Below are 16,922 nucleotides of genomic sequence, written 5' to 3' on the forward strand. Positions count from 1 at the left end.
CAGTCAGCTGCAGTGGTAAAATATTATTTCACAGATTTCTTCAGGCCAGGTTGCTTTGGCCGAGGGGAGAAATGATCACTCTCATAACCCTCGACCTGGGTCCCATTCCTTCTGTGAAAAGCTGCAGATATGGATTCTGTGCCTCAGGCTGGGAGCCAAGAAAACGATGTCCAAGTACAGTGTTCAGCAAACAGTAACAATAACAATAAGAATGATGGCATTTGTTAAGTGTTTACTATGTGCAAAGCACTGTTCTAAGTGCTGGGGGGGATAAAAGGTGATCAGGTTGTCCCATGTGGGGCTCACAGTCTTAGAACCCATTTTACGGATGGGGGAACTGAGGCTCAGAGAAGTTAAGTGACTTGCCCAAGGTCACACAGCAGACATGTGGCAGAGCCGGGATTAGATCCCGTGACCTCTGACTCCCAAGCTCAGGCTCTTTCAACTGAGCCACGCTGCTTCTCTAAGCACTTTGATAAATATCAGTGGTGTATTGATGAAAGTGACATTTGAAATTTAGAAGTGTGACTGACAGTAATATGCAAAATGAGACCCTTTTGTTGGTTGCAATTGTCACAGACCAATTGTCATAACACTCTCTCAACAAGTATTGGTGTGCCACTCAAGGTGAGAATTGCCCAAGACAGAGTCGGGAATTTTTAACACTAGAAAAATCCACTCAGAAGAAAAAGAAAACTCTTTGGCCCTGTGAAAGCACGACCACTATGTCAAGGCTTTTATTTTTAGAATTTAATCTGTAATACTCTCCCTATTTGGAATCTCTTTCCCTCTTCCTGACACTTACTAGTGTGTTAAGATGCATCTTACGCATCAAGAGCTGTTATGAGCTGCAAAGATAAGTAGCAGGTGGAGGCTGAGATCGTGGTGTGTGAAGACAGTGCATAATGTAAGAGGTAGTCAGAGTAATTGTTGCTCAAAATTGGCATTGCTCCACCTGTGTCCAATCTGATTTGCTTGTATCTATCCCAGTGCTTAGTACAGTGTTTGGCACATAGTAAGTGCTTAGCAAACACCACAGTTATTATTATTATCATTATTATTTCCTCTTCTTCCACTCCCTTCTGTGATACTCCTCCACTTAGATTTATACCCTTTATTTGCCCCTCCCTCAGCCCCACAGCATATGTACATACCTGTAATTTATTTCTTTGTATTAAAATCTGGATCTCCCTCCTACTTTACCTTGTTGATTCCCTACTATGATCCAGTTCACAAGCTTTACTCTTCTAACACCAACGTACTCACTGTACATTGATATATTGTACTTTCCCAAGCACTTAGTATGGTGCTCTGCACACAGTAAGCGCTCACTAAATATGATTGAACTGAATGAATGATCTTATCTATTTTGCAACTGACACCTTGCCATAGAGTCTCTGTACTGGATCTCTTCATATATTACAGATAGACCACCACTGTCCCCAACTTCAAAGCCCTACTAAAATCTCTTCCAAGTGGTCTTCCCCAAATAGCCCTCCTATCTATCCCCTACCAGTTCTGGTTCTGGTTCTGAGAAGCAGCGTGGCTCAGTGGCAAGAGCACGGGCTTGGGAATCAGAAGTCGTGGGTTCTAATCCCGGCTCCACCACTTGTCAGCTGGGTGACTTTGGACAAGTCACTTCACTTCTCTGTGCCTCAGTTACCTCATCTGTAAAATGGTAATTAAGACTGTGAGCGCCCCGTGGGACAACTTGAATACCTTGTATCTACCCCAGTGCTTAGAACACATAGTAAGTGCTTAACAAATGCCATCATTATTATTGCCTATGCACTTGGCTCAGTGCCCTTTAAGCACTTAATAGTCACCTCACCCTCAGTACCACAGAACTTATGCACATATCTATAATTTACTGTCTCTATCTCTATACTGTACATTCCTTGTGGGCAAGGAACTTGTTTACCAACTACAAAGTATTTTGCTCTCCCAAACACCTAGTTCAGTGTCCTGCACAGAGTAAATGCTCAATAAATGCCACTGATTGATTTTGGGAGGTAGGACACCAAGTATGGCAACACCATCATATTAGGTTCCTTATGAAATTAAAAGTTTACAAAGTCCTAGTGTAATTAAACCACCTCTATAGCTGGGCATCCTCTAAATTTCACCACAGACTACTTGGGCATTTTCATCAATGTCATTTCTGTGTGATAATCAACATCCAATGGCAAAGTAGGATTATAAACCATCAAGTGCTAGAACAAAGTCAGTCTCCTAGAATTGAGGCTATGCTCCCCTTAGCACAACTGTAGTAGATGGTACATTTGGGGGTAATGGACAACAAGAGGAAACCCAAACAGCTGCCATTTAGTGAACTGAAGCTGGGAAATATGAGAAGCAGCATGGCCTAGTGAATAAAACATGGGCCTGGGAATAAGGAAATGGGTTCTAATTCCGACTCCACCACTTCTCTGCTATGTGACATTGGGAAAATCACTTCATTCATTCCTTCATTCAATTGTATTTATTGAGTGCTTACTGTGTGCAGAGCACTGTACTAAGTGCTTGGGAAGTACAAGTTGGCAACATGTAGAGACGGTCCCTACCTAACAGTGAGCTCACAGTCTAGAAGGGGGAGACAGAGAACAAAACAAAACATATTAACCAAATAAAATAAATAGAATAAGTATGTACAAGTAAAATAGAGTAATAGTTCTTTGTCCCTCAATTTCCTCATCTGTCAAATAATAAAAATAATAATTATGGCATTTATTAAGTGCTTACTATATGCAAAGCATTGTACTAAGCATTGGGATGGATACATGCAAATCAGGTCAAATGGTGATTAAAACTGTGAGCCCCACATAGGACAGGGAGTATGTCCAACCTGATTATCTTGTATCTACCCCAGTGCTTAGAACAGTAAGCACAGAGTAAGCACTGGCACAGAGTAAGCACTTAAAAATACCATAAAAAGGAGAAATCAAGGAGGGCAAAGGTGTACAGCAAAACAAAGCTTCATATAGGTAAGCGAAGATGTAATCAAGAAAGGAGCAAATCTCTTTGAACCAAAGCTTCATAAGAATAGAGAGACAAAGAGGCAAAAATGAAAGCAGTTTCAGTTTGATGAGGGGGTAGATAGACAACCACTGGAGGTTCTTGAAGAGTAGGGAAACATGGACTGAATGGTTTCATGGAAAATGATCCAGGCAGCAGAATGAAGAATGAACTGAAGTGGGGAGAAACAGGAGGCAGGGAGGCCAGCAAAGAGGCTGATGCAGCAATCAAGGATAGGATAAGTGCTTGGATCTGGAATGTCTTAATAAGAAAGATCAAATCTTGTCACTCTTTCTTTTAGGAATATTAGACAATCCTGCCACTGTTACTTGCATGAAGAAAGTCTTATCACATAATGCAACTTACCGATGTTACTTTTTTTATTACTGACATTCTGAATGAAAGTCTTCACAACAGAAGTGATAAACACACACACACCACCTGAATATTTTTAGAGGATTGTGGTGCATTCATTAAAAAGTGTCAATGCCTGTATAACCTTTAAATTTAGAGCAATAATGTCTTGTGCATAAAAATCCAAGTTTGTTTTCAAAAATAAATGCGGTGTGTTGGTGTCAGGTGTCTCTGGAAGCCATAAGAGAAGAATATAGAATATCAATCAATCAATCAATCGTATTTATTGAGCGCTTACTATGTGCAGAGCACTTTACTAAGCGCTTGGGAAGTACAAATTGGCAACACATAGAGACAGTCCCTACCCAACAGTGGGCTCACATAAGTATTGCATAGTTTCTTCGGATTTCTATTAAATTTATTCACTCTTTTTAATTTTGTTTTAAAAAATCATAATATATCTGTAACAGCTCTATAAAGAGTTGTTAAGAAAATTACAGCAACCATACCCAGCCTTTTCCTAATGTAAAATTTTATGTTTATGAGCATAGAATAAACATAAATGACTAGTTCTGTTCTAAACTGGTTTTCTAAAATGCATTTTCTGGTCCCTTCCCAAGCACTTCATTGGTATCTCATTTCTACCATTTTATGTTCCTTCAGTTGACATTTTATGAAAAGATGTTTTAAAAATGAGTAAATTGAATATTCCCATTTATTTCATTTGAAGGCAAAAAAATGGGAAGATTCAATTGTGATCAAAAGTTGTATTTTCCTCTTTGCAAATGAAGTCAGTACCTATTTGAGGCCTAAGAAGCTGCAAAAGCAGAATTGTACCTCACTAGGGATGTCCTTTCTTTCCCTGGCTAAGACCACGGGTAGGCAGGCCTGCTGATCCTTATTTTAGTGACTTCTTTAGTCATTTGTTTGGTCCTCTAGGGGGTCAAAGTAGCCAAACTGCAGGTTGAGTTTGCCTCACATTATTGATAGAATGACAGTGCTTGTTAAGCACTTACTATGTGCCAAGCACTGCTGTACATGCTGGGGTAGATACAAGGTAAAGAGGTTGTCCCAAATGGGGCTCACAGTCTTAATCCCCATTTTACAGATGAGGTAACTGAGGCACAGAGAAGTGAAGTGACTTGCCCAAAATCACACAGCTGACAAGTGGCGGAGTCGGGATTAGAACACATGGCTTTTGATTCCCAAGCCCATGCTCTTTCCACTAAGCTATTCATTGCACAAATGCCTTTTTCAAGGCAAGCACTACACCAAGTTCACCCTGCCTGGCCCACAGTGGACACCCAATTTATGAGGTCATGGAGGATGGATACTAAACCCCCTGTTCCTCAGCTCCCCCTCCCTTCCGCATCACCTCGACTCACTCCCTTTGCTCCTCGCCCCCTCCCTGCCCCCCATCACTTATGTATATATCTATAATTCTATTTATTTATATTGATGCCTGTTTACTTGTTTAGGTGTCTGTCTCCCTCCCTCTAGACTTTAAGCCCAGTCTTTATTGCTATATCGTACTTTCCAAGTAGTACAGTGCTCTGTGCACAGTAAGTGCTCAATAAATATGATTGAATGAATGAACATTGGGAAAGAGAAATGGTACAATTAATCACAACAAAACAAGGAGAGCAGGAGTACTTGACTGCTGGGAGAAAATAGTCAAGGACCCTTCTTGTCACAGCTGTCTTTTTTTAAAGAAGTAATTTCCCTTTTCAATGTACTAACTATTGGGAAGGCAGGCTTCTTCTCTGTGATAGCAGGTGGGAAAGGAGGTATGAAAGAACCTTTGTCTTCAGGGTTTTTTTGATGGACATTAGAGTACGAATACTGGAAAACTCAGTGCCACATGGTTGGAGTCACGTAAAGAAATATATTCGTAATGGAAGTGAGAGGCCATAAGCAAATTATCAACATTACCTGAACTTTCAGGGACAAAATCTGCACCAGGCCTAATCATTAACAGTTTAATGTGAATAGTTTGATCAAAAGATATTTAATAAGCACTTTGAGCATTATATGACTACTAGGCATTTCAAATAAATTAAAAATGGGATGTGTTAACAAAATTGTAGCTGATGGTCAGTGCTTCCATTTCATAATCCCAGGGAGCTGCTACAAAGGGTGAGAGTTCGGTGACATTTTGGAAAGGGCTGTTCAGTGCAAATCTGTTGGAGAACTGAAAACAAGAATTTTTATTCGAGAGTCATAAAGCAGAATCTATCTTTAATAATAATGATGTTTGCTAAATCCTTACTCTATGCAAATGTAAATAATCAGGTTGGATGTAGTCCCTGCCCCACGAGGGGGTTCACACTTTAAGACAGTGGGAAATGCGTTACTTAATTCCCATTTTACAAATGAGGAAACTGAGGCACAAAGTTAAGTGGTAAGAAATTAAAGAAGTTAAGGAAAGTGCCCAAGATCACACTGCAGGCAAGTGGAAGAGCCAGGATTAGAAGCCAGGTTCTCTAAGTCCCAGGCCCATGCTCATTCCACTAGGCCATGCTGCTTCTTTCAGTTCCCTTGGAATTTAGGAAGGTTTTTAAAGCTCTTATTATAACCCTACTGGTTAGACTCATTCTATTTAGACAATTGTCAAAACTACCTTCAGAGTCTAGAGTCTATGGACAGAGTAGCTCTGCATATAAATTTCCTTAATCGTTGCAAATTTAGCAAAGGACGCATTATAAAATCTAGAAAATGAATGAAATTCTCAGTTTTTTTAAAGTAGTTTTAAAAAACACTGCTTTATTCACCTTTTAGATTCTAGTTCAAGTCAATAAAATGCATGGAAACGAATGCAAAGAGAGCAGGAATTTCAGTGGAATCTACACTACTTAGATCTTTTTTGCTATAGTGACATTTTATAATTAATTCAGTCATTCCTGCTTAGGGGCCAGGATATGAATAGCAAGTACAGAAATAAGACTTCAAATGCAGTTTTGTGATTCTGTTTCCACAGACCCATGTTTCCTAGCATATGAGTAACTTAAAGAAAATTCAGACACATAAATCATTTCCCTTCTGCAATGATTCTCTGTGCTTAATAGAGTTAAGTACTTCTGGAGACTTCCTCTACACTTAGAGAAAATTTGCCTTAATCTATTTCCCTCAGGATTTTCCTATCCCTCACTCAGATGTTGAATCCCAACCAGCCGGCCCAATTTTGATAGGTAGGCTCTTTGACTAAATTCTCCAGATTAATTTATGAAAGGAATTCTAAATTCTTCCAGAAGGAAATGGGAAGCAGCATGTCCCCGTTAAAAGATCACAGGTCCTAGATTCTAATCCTGCTCCTCTACTTACCTGTCATTGACCTTGGGCAACTCGCTTTTCTGTGCCTCAGTTTCCTTATCTTTAAAATGAGGAATAAATACCTCTCTCCCCTTTAGGCTGTGAGCCCAGTATGTCTGATGAGATTAGTCCCTCTAAACTGTAAGTATGTTGTGGGCAGGGCATATCTGTGCCAGCTGTACTATATGCTCCCAATAGCTTAGTGCAGAGCTCTGCATACAGTAAACACCCATTAAATATAAATAAACAGATTGATTATCCTGTATCTACATAATAATAATTATGGAATTTATTAAGCACTTCCTATGTGCCAAGCACTGTTCCAAGCACTGGTGTAAATTCAAGGTAATCAGGTAGGACATAGTCCCTGTCCCATGGCTCATGGTCTTAATCCCCATTTTACAGATGAGGTAACTGAATCACAGAGAAGTTAAGTGACTTGCCCGAGGTCACAAAGTCACGTCCCACTTCCTCTGACTCCCAAACCCATGCACTTACCACTAGACCATGCTACATCAGCATTTAACAAAAACCAATATACTATTATTATTATGTACAATTGACATACTTCAAGTGCTCTAAGTATGATTAGTGATGGGACATCGTTTCACCTGTCTTCACTCACAGTCCTTTCTCAATTAGAAGAATACAAGGCCAGTAAATAGTGGGTTTCCTTCCTCTGCTCCTCTTAAACAGTGACCAACAAGAGGGATCCCAGTCTTTGTGTAGCACTAAGTCAGCTAATGAGACTCCACTGTCATCATGATCCAGTATCATGATCCATGTTTAATTTTTCCTCCACTTTCTAAGGCTTTTCCACTGACAGTAAAGATTTACAGAGTGAAGGCAACATGTTAAAATATGAAATATCTGTCAGAAGGATGGTGGCTGAAGATTCCAAGCTTCTTTCTAAGCAAACTGAAATTTAGTCTCACTTTAGCATAAAGGCAATAGATTAGTCCATAAATAAGTGATGTACCAAGTGAATACTTTAAGATGTTCATACATATCCCTTAGTGTTTGAAATTACTCTTTCAATGTAAGCTAAATCCTTGCTAGAATCAGAATCATTTAAAAAGTGATCATATACTTAGCTGTTACAGAAAATAACTTGCATGATATGCTAGATGAAGCTCATGGAGAGAAAATAGACAGAATGCACATCTCTTTATCCTTGTCCTGTATACAAAGAAAATGTGCACTAGGGTGAATGTTTCCTTATGACTTTTTCACACTCGCACTTAGAGTCTAGTCATCCCCACTCAGGCTCTTCTGAATATATTGGCCAGTTGTTAATAAACTTTGTTATAATCATGTGCGAGAAATTGTAGAAATGAAATTATAACATACTTCAGAGATGAAGATTAGATAGCCTCAATGTGGGACACATGGCTGTCCCTCCCTCAGTCGGGTGAGGCTTACAAAAAAGTACATTATTTCCTTCTTCTGCCCTTCCAACTTGGGGTACCTTTTAGGACAGGAAATTAGGAATTATGATTTATAATGATTAGGTAAGTAATGGAGGAGTAATGGAGGAAGCAAAATGGAAGGAGATTTAGGCCATCTCCTTCAGACTGTAAGCTCTCTCCCGAGTCCTTGGTACAGTACTCTGGACATCGAAAGTGCTCAATAAGTGCCACTGATTATGATATATGCCTCTAATATGCATATTGAGCTGTTTCTTGTGTTATGAAGGACCTAAATAATCTTTTTAGAGGTTTTGTGTCAGGAAAATGAACTAATCACCAGTACATAGTAATGCTTGACATGTTTGTCTTACACAACCTTATCGTTCCATCCCTGCCTATTCTTCAAAATAAGGGCAAATCAAACCTAGTTTTCAAAATATTAGAGAATATTAAGAATTTTCTTAAATGTATAACTCATGCCTTTATTAACTGTCCTGATTGTGTTCTAATATTCTTTTATATCCACAGTGTAATTTTGTAAATGTATCCCTTATAACTATTCTCAAGTGCTTAGAGAAAGAGTAGATTAAATAATTCCTAAAGTATTCTAAATATGAATTGTAATTTCAGATAGTGATAGATGCAAAAACTCTGGCAGATATTGGCTGATGGAAGTGAAGCAGTAGAAATGAATTGTAAACACACTCCCTGGAAGAGGTGGGATTTGGGGATTTTAAGAGAGTTTAAAGGCAGATTTAAGGGGGAGAGTGTCCCATTTCTAGTAAGAGCCTGTGGCAAAGGCAAGATGCTGGAGGAAGGAGAGTTATGAGTGGAGTTGAGTTATCTTGACATGATATCTGGGCTTTGATTTACATGAAAAGCAAACTACTTAGGCAGAAAGTAGGTTTTAGAAACTTAGGTTTTAGAAATGGACCTCAAGGAGAAGAAGAAAAAATAGTTTTCCCCTTGCAAAGTGGAATTTCCCTTGGTTTTTCACAGAATTGTATTGTAATTGAATAAAGTTGTGAGGTTGAGTAGAAAAAAAACATTTTCTAAGAAAATGAAAATATCTTTGTCATTTAATATTTCTAAAGGCAGTTTAAAGCTAATATTCTCAAAATGGCATTTGTTGGACATAATGTGTACAAGAGGGTCTTGACATTTGGAAAAAAGAAATTATGTTTTATAACCACTAATATCTTAAACTGGAAACATCTGATACAGTCATTCTCAAGATAGTTCCAGTATTGATGGCTTTCAACCTGAGCTGCTCTCAGGCTATAAAACAAATCAGTAACATTTGAATTTGCACCATATGAGACATGTGGGACTATGTAAAATGAGTACAACGCTCCACTTTGTATCTTTCAGACCTCTAGCCTCATTCATTGCTTTTTGGCACATTTAAGTCACAGTGGAATTTGTAGGTTTATTTGTAATGTGAATGTATTGGGTTCAGTACCCAACGACTTGATTTGAGTTTCCGGTTTGCTATTGATTAGCTATGGGACTTTGGGTAAATTGCCCCCTAGGCTCAATTTCCTTATCTAGAGTAGAAGGCTATCATAGCTCCCCATTTTGGAAGAATGTTGTAGAAATAAAAGATGAAAAAATGCCTTGCATTTGTAGGGTGAAAAAAGTGCCATTTATCCAATCTCATTTTCCAAACATGAGCATCACCTCAGAAGAAGTGTTCCAGCATATTGACACTGGAGATGTTTCCACCTGGATAAATTTATTTCACTGATGAGTATCATAATAGGGCCTTTTGAGAAGATGGCAACACACAAATAATGCTGCAAAGTAATTCTGAGCTACTGAAATACATTTTAAACTGATACCTCCACAAGTTCCCCAGAGACCCGTGAGCATGCTCAGGTATCAGAGATATAAACACTTTAGTTTACCAAATGGCTTGAAATAATTCATTGAATTGCAAGCAGTGAGCAATTTACTTCTTTTTCACTAGTACCATCAAAACTGTTTAGGACTACCTGTTAAATTTTATGAGAAAAGTAAAAACGTCATGAAAAATCACCAACATAATGTCAGAAAAAGTGATGAAAAGCACTCTTTTGGGGGCATAAAAATCACCTTATCAGACAATCTCATGGAAAATCACAAAGATTGAAGGAAAAGTATCTTTCCAAGAAATTCAAATGTCCTATTCTAATTCACCTTTATAAATTTGAATATTCCCTGAGGGAGCTAAAAGCTAGGTGACTACATACATTCGTTTCTATTTTTATAATTATAAAAATAATTGCTCTATCAAGTTTTTCCTTTTAATATTTAATATATTTTTGACATGTACATTATGATGTATTCTAATGCCACAGTAGGTGGAATATTCTTGTGATCTTAAATTCCTATTTCTATGTCTTGTACTTCATTTAATTTCCATTAATCAAATATTCACTGGGCATCCACCAGATACAAACACTGTTCTAAGAACTTCTAGACTTGACAACAAGTCACAGAGTTTTAATGACCATGTTGAATTAATCCATTCCTTTGAGACATTTTTTATTTTTCAAGTGAACTGATTTAGAGAAGTTTTCTTTACATATTTTGTCTTGTTAAAACTACATGAGTCACATCAGTACCCTATTCTGGTGGATAGAGTGTTAAATTAGGAGTCAGAAGAGATTTGATTTCTAGCTCTGTAAATCATGTGCTTGATAATCTTTGCCCAACCCCTTAGAGCTCCACTAGTATTTTGGAGATGAAAAGAGAGACAGGAACCTGTCAACCTCATCATCAGCCCAAATTAATTTAAATAGAAACATGACGTTGAAAATTATTAGAAATGGCAGAGAAGCAGCGTGGCTCAGTGGAAAAGAGCCTGGGCTTTGGAGTCAGAGGTTCAAATCCCGGCTCTGCCAACTGTCAGCTGTGTGACTTTGGGCAAGTCACTTAACTTCTCTGTGCCTCAATTACCTCATCTGTAAAATGGGGATGAAGACTGTGAGCCCTCCGAGGGACAACCTGATCACCTTGTAACCTCCCCAGCTCTTAGAACAGTGCTTTGCACATAGTAAGCACTTAATAAATGTCATTATTATTATTATTTTTATTATTATTAAATGGCTAGTCCTTAAAAGTTGTTCAAAATGTAAAGGGTTCCAAGTGAATCTAAAATGAAAACTTCAGAATAAGTGATATCTCCATGTACATTGCTTGACTTTATTGAAAGAAAATCATGACATTGAGTAGTAAATCATGATAATTTTTTTATGCTTTCTTAAGTGCTTACTCTATGCCAGGCACTGAGTGTTGAGATAGATACAAGCTAATCAGGTTGGGCACAGCCAATGCTCCATGTGGGGCTCATAGTCTTAATCCCCATTTGAAGATGAGCTAAACGAGGCACAGATAAGTCACATAGCAAATGAATGGGCGAGCTGGGATTAGAACCCAGGTCCTCTGAATCCCAGGCCCATCCACTTTCCACTGGGCCATGCAGCCTCTCAAAGAATAAGAGGTTAAGGGTTGAGAAATTTCTCTTGAAGTCTTCTGAATATGTTTGAGATTGATTGCAGACCAAATTTTCATTTCTATATTACCTTGAAAGATATTTTTTCTCAGTTTAACTCACTTGAGAAGCAGTGTAGGCTAATAGAAAGAGCATGGACCAGAGGACTCTACCACCTGTCTGTTATGTAGCAGTCACTCAAGTATTAACAATAATAATGTTGGTATTTGTTAAGCGCTTACTATGTGCCAAGCACTGTTCTAAGTGCTGGAGGAGGGGGAATACAAAATAATCAAGGTTGTCCTATGTGGGGCTCACAGTCTTAATCCCCATTTTAGAGATGAGGGAACTGAGGCACAGAGAAGTGAAGTGACTTGCCCAAAGTCACATAGCTAAGTGGTGGATCCAGGATTTGAACCCACAACCTCTGACTCCCAAGCCCGGGCTCTTGCCACTGAGCCATGCTTCTGTGCCTCAGTTTCTTCATTTGTAAAATGTGGATTTAATAATTGTTTCCTCTCCTACTCAGATTGTGAGACAGGGACTGTTTACAACTTAACATATATCTAACCCTGCACTGAGACAGTAAGGGATTTACAGTTACCACCATTCATTCTTTCATTCAATCATATTTATTGAGCGCTTTCTGTGTGAAGAGCACTGTACTAAGAGCTTGGAAAGTACAATTCAGCAAAAGATAAAGACAGTCCCTACCCAACAACGGGCTAACAGTCTAGAAGAGGGAGACAGACAACAAAGCAAAACAAGTAGACAGGTGTCAATACCATCAAAGTAGATAAATAGAATTATAGCTACATACACATCATTAATAAAATAGAGTAATAAATACGTACTAAAATACACAAGTGCTGTGAGGAGGAGAAGGGGGTAGGGCAGAGGGAGGGAGTGGGGGTGAAGGGGAGGGGAGGAGGAGCAGAGGATAAGGGGGGCTCAGTCTGGGAAGGCCTCCTGGAGGAGGTGAGCTTTCAGTAGGGCTTTGAAGGGAGGAAGAGAGCTAGTTGGGTGGATGTGGGGAGAGAGGGCATTCCAGCCCAGAGGTAAGATGTGGGCCAGGGGTCGATGGCAGGACAGGTGAGTATGAGGCATGGTGAGGAGGTTCTGCACTCAGTAAGTGCTCAATAAATACTATTGATGATGATGATGATGAGAAGGGGGTGGTCCACAGTGTCAAAGGCAGATGAGAGATCAGCGAGGATTAGGATGGTGTAGGAGCCATTGGATTTGGCATGAATGAGATCACTGGTGATCTTTGAAAGGGTGATGTCTGTGGAGTGAAGGGGATGGAACCCATATTGGAGGAGGTCCAGGAGAAAATTGGAGGAGAGGAGTTTGAGACAGAGGGTGTAGACAACTCGCTGAAGGGTCTTGGAGAGGAATGATAGGAGGGAAATGGGGCAAAAACTGGAGGGAGCCGAGGGGTCAAGGGAGGGATTTTTTAGGATAGGGGAGAAAGGTGTATGTTTGAAGGCAGTGGGGAAGAAAGCATTGAGAGCGATTGGTTGAAGATGGTTGTTAGGGAGGGATGAAGGGGCTAGAGTTTTTAAACAGTGCGAAGGAATGGGGTCCAATGCACATGTGGAGTGGATGGCATTTAAGAGCCACCTCTGGAGATACTGCTGGGAAGGATGGGAAAGTTGAAGAGGGGGTCAAAAGGGGGAGACCTGAGGAGGAGCAGGGGAGATTTTAGGGAGCTCACACCTGATGGTGTTAATTTTCTTAATAAAATAAATGGCCAGGTAATTGGGGGCAAGGGATGGGGGAAGCAGGGGGACAGGGGGCTCGAGGAGGGAGTTAAATATCTGGAACAACTGGCGAGGGAGATGACATGGATGTCAATAAGGAAAGAGAAAGAGTTTTGCTGGGCAAAGGAGAGGACAGAGTTAAAGCATACAAGGATAAACCTGAAGTAGAAAAAATCAGCCTGATGTTTAGATTTCCACCAGCACCATTCTGTGGCTCGAGCACAAGAGCAAGGGAGGTGAACTCTGCAGTAAATAGAGGGCAGTGGCTTAGTGGTATGAGATCAGTGAAAGAATAGGGGAGCAAGTGAACTGAGTTCAGTAGAGAGGGTGGGGTTGAAGACATCTATTTGGACAAGAAGAGTGAGTAGATTGGGTATGGAGGCTAAGTGGGCCATGATAAGTTGAGAAAGTTGGATAAGTTCCAGGGATCTGAGGTCTTTATGGTGGAATTATGGTGGATTTATGGGGCGAAGGAATGTGGGAGAGTAGGCAAATGAGAAGGCTGTGGTCAGATAGAAGGATTTCAGAGTTTGTGAGAGTGGAGACTGTACAGTGCTTAGAGAGGAATGGGGTGGGGAGGAAGATAAAAAGGAATAAGGAGAAGGAAAGAGAGGAGGACACTGAGGAAGATGAATGGCTGAACACACAGGTGGGAAAGAAGGAGAGTCAAACCCCATGAAGTGTGCAGACTTGGCAGGTCTGCATCAGTTGGTAAATTGAACTGATGTGGTTTCTGGGGAGGCTAGTACAGCAGTTCATAAGTTCAGAAATGGGAATCCCATTTATATTAATGGAGCTCTCCTTAAAAAATAGGTTGATACCAAGTGTCAGGAACACGAAAATACTTGTAACACTAGAAAAATGTGCTTCCAATTTGTCTTTGGTATCATGGTGGGTTTTCAGCTACTTTATTAACCTAGGTACCAAAGCTTCATTACCTTGCATTCCTTAAGGAAGAAAGTCATTAAATATCAAGAATTTCCTGCATTAACCATCCCCTTTCACTTGGGGCCACTATGGAATGAATTGGGAACAGTTTGATAGTAAGCCTATGTGGCCTTGGCTAAACTATCAAGGACCTTGTCTATTCCTATGCTCCTAGCAGCCTAGAACACTCAAATAAATGTTTAAAATTGATAGTGAAAATCTGGTTCCGTGAAATCCTACACAGAAAGCTATACCTGCTCAATTCATTGAATTATAAGTTGATAGAAAGTAAGGTTAACTTGAAAGATCCATCTTATGGTCATCTTGGTATTGATTTTTTCGCTGTTTCTCATGTAGTTTGCTCTTCCCTCATTTTATTGATTTTGCACCTGACAAATGCACACTTAAGGGCTTCCTTTAATGCTGTCAGAGAGAATGAAGATGTGTTACTCTTTCATGTATAAATTTTACATAAGTTTGCTATGGTAGGAAGTTTGCTATTAAGTACAACAATCTCAATTAGACATGCTAACCAAGGCATATCCAATCATTTATGGCACAAATAAGAAAAAAAATCTTTAGAAATTAGTAATAACCTCTCATCAGCTGACCTTCACAAGAATGACTAAAAGGCTTTGGTAAAGGGAAAACATTAGAGTGGGAAACTTAAAGAAAATTGGGATGACAAGGAACAAGGGATAATACATTTATCAAAAACTCTTCCCTGCAAAATACGAGGTGAGCTTTGTAATGTAATCAACTTAACAATTTTAAGTCACCTAGCCAGTCTCAAAACTTGAACCATTTGTGTTGAAAGATTCATTGAAATAATGCTAAAAGATAATGGAGGTATGAAAGAAACTGCTTGACATTTATTTGGGTTCTTTTTGAAGTGACATAAGAGGCAATTACTGAGTCCTGCTTAGAGTATTTTAAAGCAAAGTCTTTTATTTTCAAAATCTTACAAAAACAGATTTCTTGGGTTGTGAAGCAGAGTAGGAAGTAAACAACCTGTTAGAAATACCATATTAATAATTATCAAAGCTTTTCAGTTTCTTATTCAATATTTACTAACACAGGTAGTCAAATAGACGAATATGGCTAAATATCTGCAGCTTTTAGAACAATAATCTTCTTTGATTATTATGGGTGCATATTCATAAAACAGTTGAAGATGAAACTTAAGGTCATTATTAAATAATAATATATAATCAAACTGGAGACTTTAGTGGGTGTTCTTAGGACCATATTCTTCATTTCTTTACCAGATTTTGAGAAGCATCATGGCATAGTGTAAAAAGCAAGAGCCAAGGATTCAAAGGACCTGGGTTCTAATTCTGACTCTGCCACATACCTGCTGTGTGCCCTCGGGCAAGTCACTTCACTTCTCTTTGTCCCAATTACTTCATTTGTAAAATGAAGATTCAGTGAGTCCTATATGGGACAGGGATTGTGTCCAACCTGATTATCTTGTATCTAACCCAGTGATTAGTACAATGTTTGGCACATATCAAGCTCTAAACAAGTGTCATTAATTATTATTAGGTCTTCCCAACACTGAAGATCTGTTATTTTTTAACTATTGCCAATGTTCTTATAGTATTTGGTGAAGAAAGTATGCAGCATAGTACAATTATTCATTTAAATATGTTGGGGGTTTTTTTGGTTGAGAAGAATTTATTTGCATCAGATGGCCTTTAAAACTGAAATAGTTTATAGAAATTATGAAAAGAATGTTTTCTTCAATGTAAGCCTAGATTTTGAATTCTGATACTCTGTCAGACAATTATTTAAAACTGTGATCAGCAGAGTTTCTCATTTTAATTAGGGAAATAATAAGGTGATTATCTAGATGAAATTTTTCATCACTTTGTCAGATGTCATTTTCAATCTATTACTCAGCATTATTTAGCTGCTCTCTTTCTCTCTCTCTCTCTCTCTCTCTCTCTCTCTCTCTCTCTCTCTCTCTGTGTATGTGTGTGTGTGTGTTTCCCAGAGAAACTCCTCACATTAAGCACTCTATGTATGTGTGTAGTAAATGTATTTATCCATATTATTCTTCATATAATACAAATACATTATTTAGTTTGTGTATCTGTTTTCAGGTTTGGTCATTTTTCAGGCTATTTATATTAGCAGTAGCATTGATTAAGCATCCACTCGATGTGCTGCACTGAAATAGGTGGTTGGAAAGGACAAAATAAAGTAATGGCCCTTCTTTTTTGTTCAAGGAGATTCATATAGATGTCATTTTTATATCCGATTGTAAACTCCTAAAGTGTATATGTTTAATATTTTAAAATAATCTAATATTGTCATATAGTGTCATATAAAAATGGGTACTGAATACTTTTATTGATGATAACTATTTAATGGTATTGTTTAATTAATTAGCTGCAGTTAGGTTTAAGAATAAAATGAGATAATTTTAAGTCTGGTGAAAGATATAATGTATTGACAGCCTGGAAGTGATACACAAGTTGCGATGAGAATCCATTTCTCGTAAGTAGCATCATTTCTACACCTTTTGGGAACAGCTTTAAAAATACCTTTTTAAAATAGGAATTTAGAACAGAATCAGACAGGAACTTTTAAATAGAGATCAACCAGATATATGTACTTATGCATGCATGATTCATACATACTTGTAAAATATATATACAGCACAAT

The sequence above is a fragment of the Tachyglossus aculeatus genome, chromosome X1 (genome assembly GCF_015852505.1).
Source record: "Tachyglossus aculeatus isolate mTacAcu1 chromosome X1, mTacAcu1.pri, whole genome shotgun sequence".
NCBI classification, from domain to species: domain Eukaryota; kingdom Metazoa; phylum Chordata; class Mammalia; order Monotremata; family Tachyglossidae; genus Tachyglossus; species Tachyglossus aculeatus.